Below are 14,103 nucleotides of genomic sequence, written 5' to 3' on the forward strand. Positions count from 1 at the left end.
TGGGTATCAGCAGACAGATGACAATACTGAATAAGCCCATATTATAGAAATATATCCTTTCAGTATTTTACGTTATTTTTCATGAATGAATAGTGTGTGCCTTTGATTGAGGTAAAAATGCTCAGATGTGGTTTTATGGTGGGCTTGTGGAAAAAATAACGTATCCAGCCTCCATTCGAAAGACAAGCTGCCAAGTATTGCTTCATATACAAAACCTAAGATAATGCATTGGGTTCTCTCAGTGTTGGTTCTTTAACCAGAATTTATTCTTCCTAACAAAACTGTCTGTTGCGATTACTGTAGCGATTTCCGCGCAGGCTGGTGCAGGCCTGTATTTTAGACTTAGTTTTACAGTTTATTTAATTATTCATCAAGTTAATCCCAGGAGACTATGAACAATTCAATTCAACAATTCAACATTTTCACATCTTTCACTGGTTCATGCTGGTTTTCATACCTGTTTTTATGTTTGAAGACATTTTGCATATGGATAGAATAGAAGGATATCTCATTAATCTAATGGAAAGCTGATGATGGCTTTACTGGGAAGTGTTTCTGTAATTTTCCTGACTGGGGGATGGTAAAACCCCACATAAGCAGGTCGATTTGAGATTACCTAAAGTCACATATAGTTTTAGGCAGGTGTGTGGTGATTATGGCATGCTTTGCATGATGCTGATTGGTAGGGTAAAGCGTAAGCTTCCCATCCTGTTAGCTGCATTAGCCTTGTAGCTCCAAAAGCCAGCTTCATACAGTAAACATGGCTCATCAACAACCTTTGGGACAAGGGGACAATTGAGTACATCTTGATCAGTGGTGGAAAGAGCGACATCCACATCCCAGGGCGGCTGTAACTACACCAGCCCCCCGGTTACACAAAGTTAAACCGGCAGTTACTTGTAACCTAACCACTCTCCAGATCTCTAACGTGTATGCACTGCTTATATCCCAGACATCTTAAGACATCATTAGTTCTGTGACAGGACTTTGCGGAAGACGGATTAGCGAGCTTGGTTAAATATTCAGGCCTCCCGCTCAGGAAGTCTGTCTCATCTCGTGGCTTTATTCAGAGAGTGTGCGACCCATGAAATGGAGAAAATGGATAGGCTGGCCTCAATTAGTGCCTGTCTGCAGGCATCAGACCTGATGACCATATACAGGGGTCAGAGGCTCCGTGAGCAAAACACTGACACGCCCACAGCTAAGAGGGAAGGATAAAGTGATACTCACAAACAGAAGCACAGTCATATGCGGATGCACAGACCACATGTGTGTAAAACAGACCAAATCCTGGATAAATGGATCATGCACACATGATTGACTGGCTCTGATAATGATCGGAGCAGTTTTATTATTCAAATGAGGATTGTTCTAACTTCATTAATTCATTCAGGCCCGCTTTGTCACACTGCAAACAGCCACTCTTTATTTCTGCAAATCTGAAGGGATCTCATTACCATGACTGTGGCGATGGCCTTCATCACTGTTGCTGTGCCTAGCAACTGTCAGACAAGCCTAATAATGATTTAGGGTATTGGTATTTCATTAAAGTATTGTCAGTGGTGGGTAAACAAATAACCCCCTCAGCTAATGTTTAAGTAGACAGTCTGGTGAAAGTAGCAGAAACTTGCTTCTCAAACTTCTGCTCACACAAAAGTGATATTTCTGTGCATTAATCTGACAGCAGTTTAGCCCCACCTAGTCACACTGAAGTTATAAGTAGTGTTGCAGCCTGGACTGCTTTTTGAATGTGGCACAATACAAACCAGCTAATCAGAGCAGAGCAGAGATCATTTACATATACATTTACATATAAAGAAACAGTAATAGCAACAACCTGTTCAATTCTAAGGAATAAAGAGAGGTCTATTAAGATGAATGATTTAATTAAAGGGACAATATTATATTACATAGGGCCTTTAATATACTTTAAGGTAATAAAGTTGTTAATGAAGAAATGTCTAATGTTGCCAGCGTTGGTTGCTGCAAGAGTAATCACAATTTTATGTGTTCAAATTTGAACAGTATAACTGTATTCTCACAGTCACAACACTTAATACACTACATTGGCAAAGGTATGTGGACACCCATTAGAATTATAGTATTATATTATTTTAGCTCCATAATATCAAGCATACAGACATACAGTCCCCAGATAAGATGCCACGTTTCCAACAAGTCGATTTATAACATTACCTCTGTTTACACATTGATTTCACCACCCTTAATAGGTAAGTTCTACATGTGTTGTTGTCAGTTAATTGACTTGAGTAATTGATGTGGAGCTTGAAAGTCTTCTTAACAAGGTTGTTTTGAGGCTAAACTCTTATTTCCTTTTATGATTTTTTTCCATACAGTACAAATAACCATTTATTCCACTTGTATAAGGCCAAATTTACCTACTAGAGACTACAATACCTGGAGTTATACAACTGCACACCAACAAAGTATACCAAAACCATAGGTGTACAGAATTAATGGACACAATATACACAGTGTTTAAAAAATCAGCAATGCTGCTATTTCTGATACATTGAAATGCCCCTAAAATGTGACTGGTGTGTAATGGCAGTGGTCCTGTGATCTCAGTGATTTTGAGCATGGCATAATTTGGCATTGTTGGTGTCAGATGAGCTATTCTGAGTATCTCTGGAACTACTGGAATTTCCAGTCTCTACAGCTGACTCAGAATAGCGTAATAAAGAAAAAGCATCCAGTGAGCGGCAGTTCTACAGCCTTTATGAAAGCGGTCAATGGATACAGGCTGGTTTGAGCACACAAAGGCTACACCAACCCAGATAACCATTTTTTTTTACAATTGTGCTGAGCAGGAGAGCATCTCAGAATGCACAATATGTCAAACCCTTAGGTGGATGAGCTACAACAGCAGAAGACCATGTCAGGTTCCACTTCTGTCAGCCAAGAACAGAAAGCTGAGGCTGCGGTGAACAGAGGCTCCGGTTGGAAAGACTGGAACGCATAGCAGCCAGGTCTAATGAATCTCAATTTCTGCTGAAGCACACAGATGACAGAGTCAGAATTTGGCAACAACATGGACCCAACCTGCCTTGTGTGAACAGTCCAGGCTAGTGAAGGTGGTGTAATGGTATGGGGAACGCTTTCTTGGCACCCTTTGAGCCCTTCATACCAGACATCTCTTGAATGCCATGGTTTTTAAATATTGTTGCTGACTATGTTCATTCCTATATGACCATAATTCACCATCTTCTAATGGCTGCTTCCCTACAGTACCCCATTGGGATGTGGTAGAACAGGAGATTCAGCATGAAAGTGCTCTGAGGAATCTGCATGAACTGTGTGACACAATCATGTCAACATGGACCAGAATCTCGTCTTGGAGAATGACACAAACAACTGAGGGTATTTTAACCCCTTAACACTCAAAGGCTTATTAAGCACTAAGGTGTATTACTCAGAAACTACAGGGACGTCTGTACAAACTGGTGGAGCTCTTCTTTGGTAATCACAAGCTTGTAATAACACAGACATAAGCTGTTCAAGGGGTTAAGAGCAAGGGGAGACCCAACCCAGTATTAGTATGGTGTTCCTATAATAAAGTGCCAGGTGAGGGTAGTAAGCACAGTGGAAGTGCTATTGAGTAATATATTGATGGTTTTTTTTATGAAAAATAATTTCATTTTTACTTACAAATGTAATATTAGGCCTTAGAAAAGAGATTGAAAGCAGAATCGTTCCTATTAAATATGACACTACAAAAGAAGCGCGGTAAGTACTACTGTGAAGTGTCGACTGCACTCAGTGACCCTGCCTGAATCTTGCTCTCCAGCTTTAACCCGACTGCTCAATAGGCATCCGTAAACTGTACCGCGCCACTGCTGTTCTAAGAACCATAAGAGCTGCAGCATCCACTTATGTTCCTTTCATCATTTAAACATTAAAGGCACTATGTTTTTGTGACATTTTTAGCCCTGTGCTTATGTATGTGAGGAAGCGTGTGTGTGTGTGTGTGTGTGAGCGAGCATGCACTGATGATTTGTAATGAGTTTCCAGCCAATTCTACCTGTTAACATGGGAAGAACAAATTCAGCGGAGGCTCAGGGTCACATAGCAGAGCGGCTCTGGTGGATGCATTATGCACTGACAATCATATGCAACCATTACAATCTCATCAAGGAAGCGGGAGACGGCTTCAGCCACCCAACCTGAGCCACATTCAAATCAGCCCTTTCCTCTCTCTCTCCATCAGCACGACCCAAGGCGTGTACTCAAACAGCTGGCGAGAGAGAGAGAGAGAGAGAGAGAGAGAGAGAGAGAGAGAGAGAGAGAGAGAGAGAAGGCGGATGAAGAACACAGAAGGAGGAGGAAAGAGATGTTTTAAAGAGGAAGAGACGAGGGAAGAAAGAGCTTTTGTCAGAGCTAGATTAAAATTCATACAGCCTAATCAGACGCTAAATTTAACCTTGTCAGGCGGTCCCCTGCACCACTGCCGCTTACACAGACACACACAGACGTGTGCTCAGTCAACTTGGCTACCTCCTAAGGGTGGGTAGCAACCTGTCAGAGCCAGAGGTTGCGTTCAAAGCAAATTGATCCATTAACAATCCTAATGTAAGAAAGTGCTGTGTTGCCTATATCTATCTACTGCTATCAGCCTGCTCCTCAGTGCCTGCCTTTGTATCCATTAAATGATAATAGATAGATTTATGAATAGATGATTAGATTTACATTCATTCAAATATTCCATATTCAATCCGTTCCCATAAATCTTTCTTCCTGCTCACAGTAATTGACTTCATTTCCATAAAGATCCTTTCCTACTAACTGTAATTTCCTATAGAGGAAAGCAGCTAGATTCCAGACTCTACCTCCTAATAATAATCCATTGTGGCTTTCTCTCTGATCATTCATAATGTATTCTATTAGGATGGTAATGGCATCGCTCATGTGTGATAAACCCTGCATGGAAAACTGGATGAGATCTTTGTCTTCCATTGCATGTTGAGGCCTCCCTCTCTCTCTTTCTCTCTCTCTCTCAGTCACATGAAGCCCCACTTTGCAGACAATATAATAAATATATATAAATTATTTTTTGCATAGTTCAGCCACACATAGGATACAAACAACAACAACAACTACAATAAAAAACTTTGTGTCGCATAACACAGTCGTGCCCGGAAGAGAAGGGAGATCAGCTCCTTCAGATTGGTGCGCGATAATGAGCACATTTACATTTGGCCACAGCCAACTTGTAGATGAGCTGAGGGGCGGCTGATTAGGACCTTCCCTCTGGTTACCAAGGCGATTATCATCATTATAGAGCAGGCGAGGCAGGAGAAGGATTTCCAAACACGGCCCCCCTGAGTCCGCCTGGAAGAGCACGGGCGGTCTGGACTGTGACAGCATCCTCAGGGCAAGCGCTGTTAACAAGGCACAGAGCTTGGTGCATGCCAGCCCAAGAGATCCCATGAGATTCGTCTACTCAGGATGCCTCAAGACCACTGCCAGCAGGGGGAGCTGTGAAGGGTTTGGTAAAGCCTCCGTTTAGAAAAAAAAAGAGTAAAGTTTCTCTTTTTCAAGAGGTGTTGGCAACACTGCTAACTTTTCTTTAAAGTAATACAAGTAACTATACCATATAACTCTCTATCTCTTTATGCAGGAGTCCCTTACAAAGCTTAGCACAATGAGGCTTTCTGTTATTTACAAAGCTTAAAGCAGGGGCATCTTCACATCAGCCCTTTGCTAATAACATTGGACATCTCTGGAATAAAGTATGTATATGATAAAGACTTAAACATAAATTAACATAAAACACCACACTACTGTAGTCTGCACTACACTGCAGTTACAGGAAGCAAAAAAACACAGACAGGGCACCAGCCAAACACTGTGGTGTGGTAAACATGCTGAACATGTGTTTAATAGCTAAACATCTGGATTTACAGTGTATACTTTAATCAACAGCAAGAATCTATTCAAAATAGCGTACAAATGTCCAAGAATATTGTTGGAGAAATGCCCACCATTGCATGTTTAATAGGAAACAGACAGGGGACAAAGAGTCACAGAAAGGGAACGCTGATTCTGCCCATTTTCCCACTTCCCTGCATCCAACCACACATTTACTGGCCTCTGGATCAGAAACATCTCATTGCTATCATGCAAAATGTTTCATGATGAATGGACCAATGGAAATGCTCCAAAATGACCTGGAAGACATTGTTTACATTGGCTTCCATTGAAAGGTTTGCTCTTCTACCTATAAATTATTAAAGATTTAAGATTTATTAAAGATTTGCCAATTTTGAGGTCAATTTTACTGGTAACAGTGACCGGAAAGTTCAACCATGTCTCTCCTCTGCTGTGTTCTCTTCACTGGCTTCCTGCAGGTGCTGCCCGCATTAGATTCAAAACCCTGGCGCTGGCCCACAAAGCCAAAAATGGACCAGCCCCTCTATATGGCAATGGCCAAAAGCTGTTCAGTACCAAAAGCCCTTCGAGCTTCAAGTACGGCTCGTCTTGGCCCACCATACTTTAAGATCCATGAAAGACAAGAGCCCAGGCTTTTTTTCTGTCCTGGCACCAACGCAGTGGAACGAACTTCCCCTGGGTGTCCGAACAGCAGAGTCGCTCGCTGTTTTCAAGCGCAGACTGAAGACCCTCCTCTTCCAAGAGAACTTAACTCAGCACTCACCTGACACTTGCACTAAGGCTGTAAATATTCTTATGTATTACTTGGTTTGTTTGACAGTCAGGCAAAGTGTAGTGTATGTTCAGTGTTGCATATCTAGGTACCTTCACTGACTTTTGTTTTAAGGACATTTTCGCTTTTGTAATTCGCTCTGGATAAGAGCATCTGCCTCAATGCCTCAAATGGAAATATACAGCCCATCGGCTGTCATGCACAGTTAGTGCTAGCCATCCTTTAATCGTCACCTGAGGTATGTTTCTGACCACAGAACATGCCTTGGTTGGATGTTTTGGTGGCGGACCACTGTAACACCCAGCAGATATACTGAATATACAGATATACAGCAATACACCTGTGCCTGATACACTCATACCAGAGATACACTCATACCAGGCCACTACCATGACAATGCTGATGGTTCACCATTAAAATAGTATTAACAGTGGTTAACAGTGGTTCTGTTGGTAGAAAATTGTGGATGATGCCAGATAGAAAAGACGTATAGTTATATTTATGTATTTGTATAGAGGTCCTCATACCGTGGCACAGTGACTCTAAGTACAACGTGCTTCTCATAAGTTGTTTCTAATATGTTATCTTAAAATAAACGATAAAGAATTGGATTTCAAATCTGTTAAATCACTGAGGAAAAGTCCAGACACAGCGCAGTGGCTAATCTCTCAGCTGACACCACCGGCCTCCGCTGCCAGAGAAAGAGAGCCATTGTACGCAGAAGTTGTCATTAATCCATGTGCAACCGTAGCATGATGACCTAACTGCTTGTGTGAGGAGCTCTTTTGATATGAAGCTATCACAGTTTCAAGGTCAATGAGTAACACACAGCTGGGCAGGTCACCCATTCACATGTGCTCTGAATATATCAACAGCCCTGAGAGAATAGACCCTTCTGTTCTCATTGACGGTGTACAATTACCTGTGGTTTGCATACACATTTAAATATATAGAATAATACAATACCCCGAGTGAGACAAAGAGTTTATTACAATTACTTCAGCGCTTCTAATAAGCCCACTCAACAACCTCTGGCTTTCAACTCTAACAGCTAATGGGTGCAGCAGTTATTTGAATCATGACCACAATTGGCTGAATCATTAGCTTGTCATGTCTGCTATTGGCGGGAATGAGCAGATCGTGAGCAGATGAGCGGAAAGGCTTGGAAGGTGGCAGGCTTGTGGAGTCTGGAGAATGTTTTGGAATGGGCTAGCCTCACATGCTAGCTTGCTAGTATGAGCTGAAGCCACCACACCACGAAAACAAAGGCAGCATTACCATCATCACCCCATAATCATTGGTCTGAGGAGAATGAGTCAAGGTGTTGTGGTGTGCATGTGTCTGTCACTGTTCTTGTCCGATTGGGTGTACATATATACACACACACACACACACACACACACACACACACACATACACACACACACACCATTACATCATATGACAGAGATAATGCATTTAATTTACTGGAATCAAAAGTGTAGAAGTATATATAATTTCTACATAGATAATTAAAAAATTAATAAGAACATTTTTGTATTAATTATGTTGATATATAGAGATAGAGATGCTGGATCAGATATCAAATGAAAAAGGATATGGCAATTAGGATAGTCTATGCCATATATATTAATGTTTGCAAAAGTAAATTGTTGGTATCACTCAAAGTGATTATGGTTGTGAATAGCTCATGGTAAAGAAACCACTGACTCCAGGGGGCGCCATGTCTACAGCACAAATTCAGCGATATACTTTATACACAACATGTACTGTCACTGCCAGACAAAAACCTTGTATCCTCATTTCTGCTTTATCTTACATAATGTAAATCTGGAAGTTGTTCTTTACATTGTGTTGGAATTTCATGATACATGGATCAATAGAAACTGGAATAAAATCTTTACATTTTTATTCCGCTTCTGTAAAATGACCATTTTGGAGATACAAGGTTTTTGCATTTGTGTCTTTAATTTTTATATGTAATTCAGAAAAATGAGGTACAATAGTTTTCTTATGGGGACTTACAATGCCCTGCATGTACCTCATGCTCTTAAAAAACGGTTTTGGAGCTGCTCTGACCCAGTCGTCTAGACATCACAGCCTGGCCCTTGTCAAAGTGTCTCAGATCTAGACGTTTTTCCATTTTTTCCCGCTTTTAACACATCATCACCTTCAAAAACTGACTGTTCACTTGCTGCCTAATATGTGTATCCCACCTCTTGACAGGTGACATTGTCATAATCTGATAAAAACGATATTTTTCACTTTACCTGTCAGTGGTACTAATGTAATGGTTGATGAGTATTTTATAACGATAGAAAGGATGTGGACATTAAAAATTAAACATTTACTTGGAAACCAATCAAATAATCTTTATTTCTGTTCTGTAGCAGGAATAAATGTATGCAAAAATGCTCCTATTAAAGTTTTACTCTGGTGACTTTTACATTATTTATCCCCTGGAAACCAAACTGTTTGTTAGTTTGCCATTCATTTTAGAGGTTAGATTAGTCAGAGATTAGTTAGTTACATTGGTTAGTCAGAGCCTCTACATTAGATAGAAACAGAGGTTTTTACCCCTAAACCAACATCACTAAATGACATAATGACGTCTGACTAACATGCCAGCCAAACCTCTTTGGATTGCACCACAGCCTCATTGCATCATTGCTGGCATTATTTCAATGTAATACAGTAAAGAGGATCAAGAGCAGATGTTCTCAGATATCTTCTCAGAGCCTAACCTCCAAAACATTAGCTTTTCAGTCAGCACCGCCCAGCATTACTACAGCAAAGGCTTAGTACATTAGAATGTATTTGGCAATGCGTTTTCATTGTTCTTAGCATAAATGCAGAGATTACTGTGCTGTTAAGATTTAGACGTGATTGCAGAAGAGCATGCACAGTCAAATGTTATGCTATGGAATTCATTTATAGAGAATTTAAAGCTGTTATTTGATGTATAAATATTAAATATATGACTTTGTTTTTAGAGAAAATGTATGAAAAATCATTAAACAAGCCTATTTACAACCCTGTTATTTTGCCTCATAATGAAACTTATGAAAAAAGCAATAAGCTCTGCTTTAATTGGTTGGTTTACGGCAATTTTGACCCAATTTTACCTATATATGCCCTCTCATTGTGTCCTTTCAGCACAATTTGCTGTTAGCAAGCTGAAGAGATTAAAGCCAGTTAGCTTTTAGCCTTTCCCCACCTTCGTTTCCTAATTATTTGAAATTAGCATGCACTTTCTATTTTTACATGTGATGGTTTGGTTTGGTTTGGTTTGGTAGTCTGTTGTTGAGGTAGTCCAGTTTGTTTTTAGAGCAGACGTTAGAGAGAAAAGCTAGTGTCCACTAGCATTAGCTTTTGGCCTAGTGTTGATCCCCGCTTGCAACCCAGACTTCCAATGTCAGTCGTGACAGTCTATACAAAGAACTGCCTTTGCACAATCTGCATTTACCCTTAAAGCCACTATACAATGAAGTGTGCTTCCCAATTATTTAAAAATGTCTACTGGGTTATTATATATATATATATATATATATATATATATATATATATATATATATATATATATATATATATATAGTGAAGTAAACAAATGCATTTGTAACAGTCAAATATGTTTGAATGACTGAACACTGCTACTGGTTTTATGGAAATTGTATAGTGTGGCTGACAATCAATGCGCAATGATTTTGTGTGTTTTTGCATTGTGGGTAGATAAAACTGGGAGTGTGGGGAGTGTGCAGTGGCCATATTTCAAGTTAGGAATGTGTTTACAATATTACTGTGTTTTTAAATGAGTTTTGAGTCTTAGTTTCACATATTTGTGCTATTGCCCAGGGACTGTAGATGGAAATAAGCTAGTTAGCTAACTCTCGTGCAGAACACCTTTCTTTTAGAGATGCTTTTGGAAATGGTCCCTCTTAAAATACATTAAAACAAAACAAACAGATAGTCCTTATATTCTTCCTTTCTCTATATATGCTGACACAGCATGTCTAATATTATAAATTCACCCTGAACTTTCCATATCCATAGAAAAGCTAAGCCACCAAACTAGGATGCTCTGGAGCAGCTGTACATGAGATTAAGTCAAGGGTTATCAGACTGTGAAGCTGTGGAACTGCACTTTCTCAATCATGGAGCTCTATCCACTACCCATGGGAGGAACTGCAGGCACTTCCAGGGCAGCAGGAGCTCTCTAGTCAATGAAGAAAGTAGCCATAACTGTAAATGCCAACAAGGCTCTCTCTCAATCAGGGGTTCTTCTCTCACTCTATCTAACCATGGATGGTCATGTAGTATGTCAGTGCATCTCAGACTGAAGGAGGCACTGCAATCCAAATCTGTACATAAACGAAGCTGGTGAATGAATCGGATTGACCCAGTATCACAAATACCAGGCAGTTCAGTTTAGAAACAGCTGTCTAAAGGAAGACTTGTGTCTCCATCTGTTGGTATAAAAGGACAACTGCTTCTCATCTGATGGTCACTGTGAATATAATCCTCCATCTGTCTGGCCTTACAAAATGAAACTAAACTCTGACTAGGCTGCTCTTTGTTGCTGATTTTTGCATGGGATGACTTGAACTACGCAGCTATGAAACAAAGGAAGTCTAACTGCATCCTGTGACGGGCAATGATGAACAGATTGTGCCCAGTTGCAGTTTTGTAAACTCTATAATTAGCTTTGTTGGATCCAACTCAAAAAAGCAAGCAAAATAACCTCTCATCAGTTATCTCTAAGAGACTGATTGTTAAATAAACAGGAAGACACTCTCAAAGCCAAGTGATGAACTGTCAGACATAATATAAATAACATCAGAACATAATCATCATTACAGAATTATATATAGACAATGTGATATGGCTTCTTTATTTCTGTGGCGCTTCTATAGCCAGTAATGCATAAATCCAAAAATAAACCTTAGATGTTCTCCTCTTCATGTCTGTTGTCGTGTGTCCTTGTGCGCTTCATCCACCAGGTGTCTCATTACCATGACCAATGCTCTGCATTATGTTATAGAATTTTGTTCTTCATAGTTTATTCCATTGGCTGCTGGTCTAGTTTCCGACTAAAGATCAGAGTGTCTGTGCAGTTCAACCCGTCTGTGTCTGTAAGAACGCTGAAACCCTTAATTGTAGGAAGAAGAGGGCATCAACAGCACTGAACAGAACATAAACATACTGTCAGCAGATTTGGACATATATAAATTCAGGGGCTTCCCAGATCTATAAACAGCCTCTGATGTGAGAGCATATCGCCCCAAGTGGACTGGTTCTGAAAAGCAGAGCAGAGAGAGAGGGAAATCATATGGTTTCCGAGAAGGCTGAGTAGTATTTAGAGCAAGCGCAGACTACTGGGCTCTCTAAAAGCAGGGTATGAAAAGAGTTGCTTTTTATTCTCTCGTCTTTCCCTTCTCACTCAAGACATATTTTACCCAGCATGGCCAGCATATCCAAAGCATACATACACATTGGATTTTCTATGCTGGCAACAAAAGGGGAATTCTGTCCATTGACTAATAGATTAAAAAGGTGTTACAGGTTCAATATACAGGAATTTGAGACTAACAAAAATGATTTATTGTAGACGAAGAGGCTGACAACATTTAGATGTAAACCTTGTAAAAACCTGGAATGTAAATATTGCTTTACATCTTGTGAAAACAACTGTTTTATGAGATTTTTGGGAGTTTCCGAGGTGTCACATACATTCAGTTGTTCTGATAGACTCCCACTCTGGTCTGATCCTGCAGATGTGTTCTAATTGCATGCAGAGAAACTAGAGCATGGGTAGGAATGCCAAACAGTCCTGGACTGCATTTTCCTTATTCAGATCCCTATTCAGAATGCTGTGCAGTCCGGGACCATCTATAATCCATGTCCAGGAAACTGGCCCCAAAACAACCACAGTTTACATTCTATTCTCTGACTGAATGCAATTGCATATATATATATATATATATATATATATATCTTTATAAGTTTGTAAGTGATTTGTGTGAAGCAGCACACCTGTGTGATCCATCCACAGGGTTGGGAAGGTTACTTTAAGAATATACATTATTATATATTATATATATATGTATATTTATTTAGTTACTGATTACCTGTTATGTCATTGTGATGTAATCTAATGCATTATTACATTAATGTGATCTGATTACTTTCAGTTACTCTTAGATTACTTGTCTTTTTAACACCATATTCAGATAAAGAAAACTTATATTTGTATAAATTCATATAAATCCGTCGTGTGTCCACACCAAACGCCAAACCAGCTCATATCCTCATTAAACAATCTTGTGTCCTCATCAAACAAAACCTGTCTACTAAATACCAAATACCATCACTGCTCGAGTGAGTCTTTATCTTAAAAATGGAAACTTTACATTTTCAAAGTTAATGTTAAAAGATTGAAAAATATTCAATTAAGGTAAATGATTTTATTCCAAGTGATTTTGGATGGATATATTGATCCATTTGTCTGAAACTAACAGCATGAAAGTCTTCAGCTTTGTGCTGTATTTACATATTAACACCAGACCCAATACAAATGATTCTCAATACCGAATGGGGGGCTGTCACTTCCAGTGCCAGTGTTCCTTGGAAACCTAATAAGGCATCATTTTTAAAACGTTTTTTTTGTGACATTCCTTTGGTTTCGGTTATGCTTAAAATAGCAGGCCTCCTTGAAGCATATTTGGTGTTATTGAGCCTAGTTAGAAGTAAATGACAACAATATCTGCTACACCACAAGTCTGTGCAATCAACACTCAGACAGGAAACTGTCCTACGTGGGTTCTGGCTGCAGTGTTATCGTCAGTGTGATGAGATAGTTGAGATTTAGTCTCAGTCAGACACAAAACAAACATAATTGCAAGGTCTTTTCCCAAAAAGGGGATGAGCCGAGCTGTGCTGAGGTAAGGACGAGGGAAAGGGAGAATGGAAAACCTCAAGCCTAGCTTGGGATACAGGGAAATAAGAAGGGCACATAAACCTCAAGCCTAGCCTGGGATATAAGGGAATAATGGCAAAACATAAGCTGCAAGCCTAGCCTGGGAAAACAAAAAGGGAGAACTCAAAACAGCCACAAGCTGAGCTTGGGTGATACTAGGAGGAAACTAGAACTGAGTACTAGAGCAACGCTCTACGTGAATCCAGGGTTAACTGGAAAACCGGTTACCTGAGCAAGATACTGGGCAAGCCTAACCTAAGTGCACCGTGGAACAGACTCATGAGCTACAGCCGCTGGGGAGCATGAACTGGACGCGACTTGGCGGGACTGTCTCGAGAACCAGACTTGAAGATAGCTTGACAACGAAAAGATGCCAACTTACAGGACCATGCCACAAACACATAGAGGTTCAATTCATGGCAACTACAGGCTAAAGCGATGCTCCTTA

Source organism: Salminus brasiliensis, chromosome 1, assembly GCF_030463535.1.
Source record: "Salminus brasiliensis chromosome 1, fSalBra1.hap2, whole genome shotgun sequence".
Classification (NCBI taxonomy): domain Eukaryota; kingdom Metazoa; phylum Chordata; class Actinopteri; order Characiformes; family Bryconidae; genus Salminus; species Salminus brasiliensis.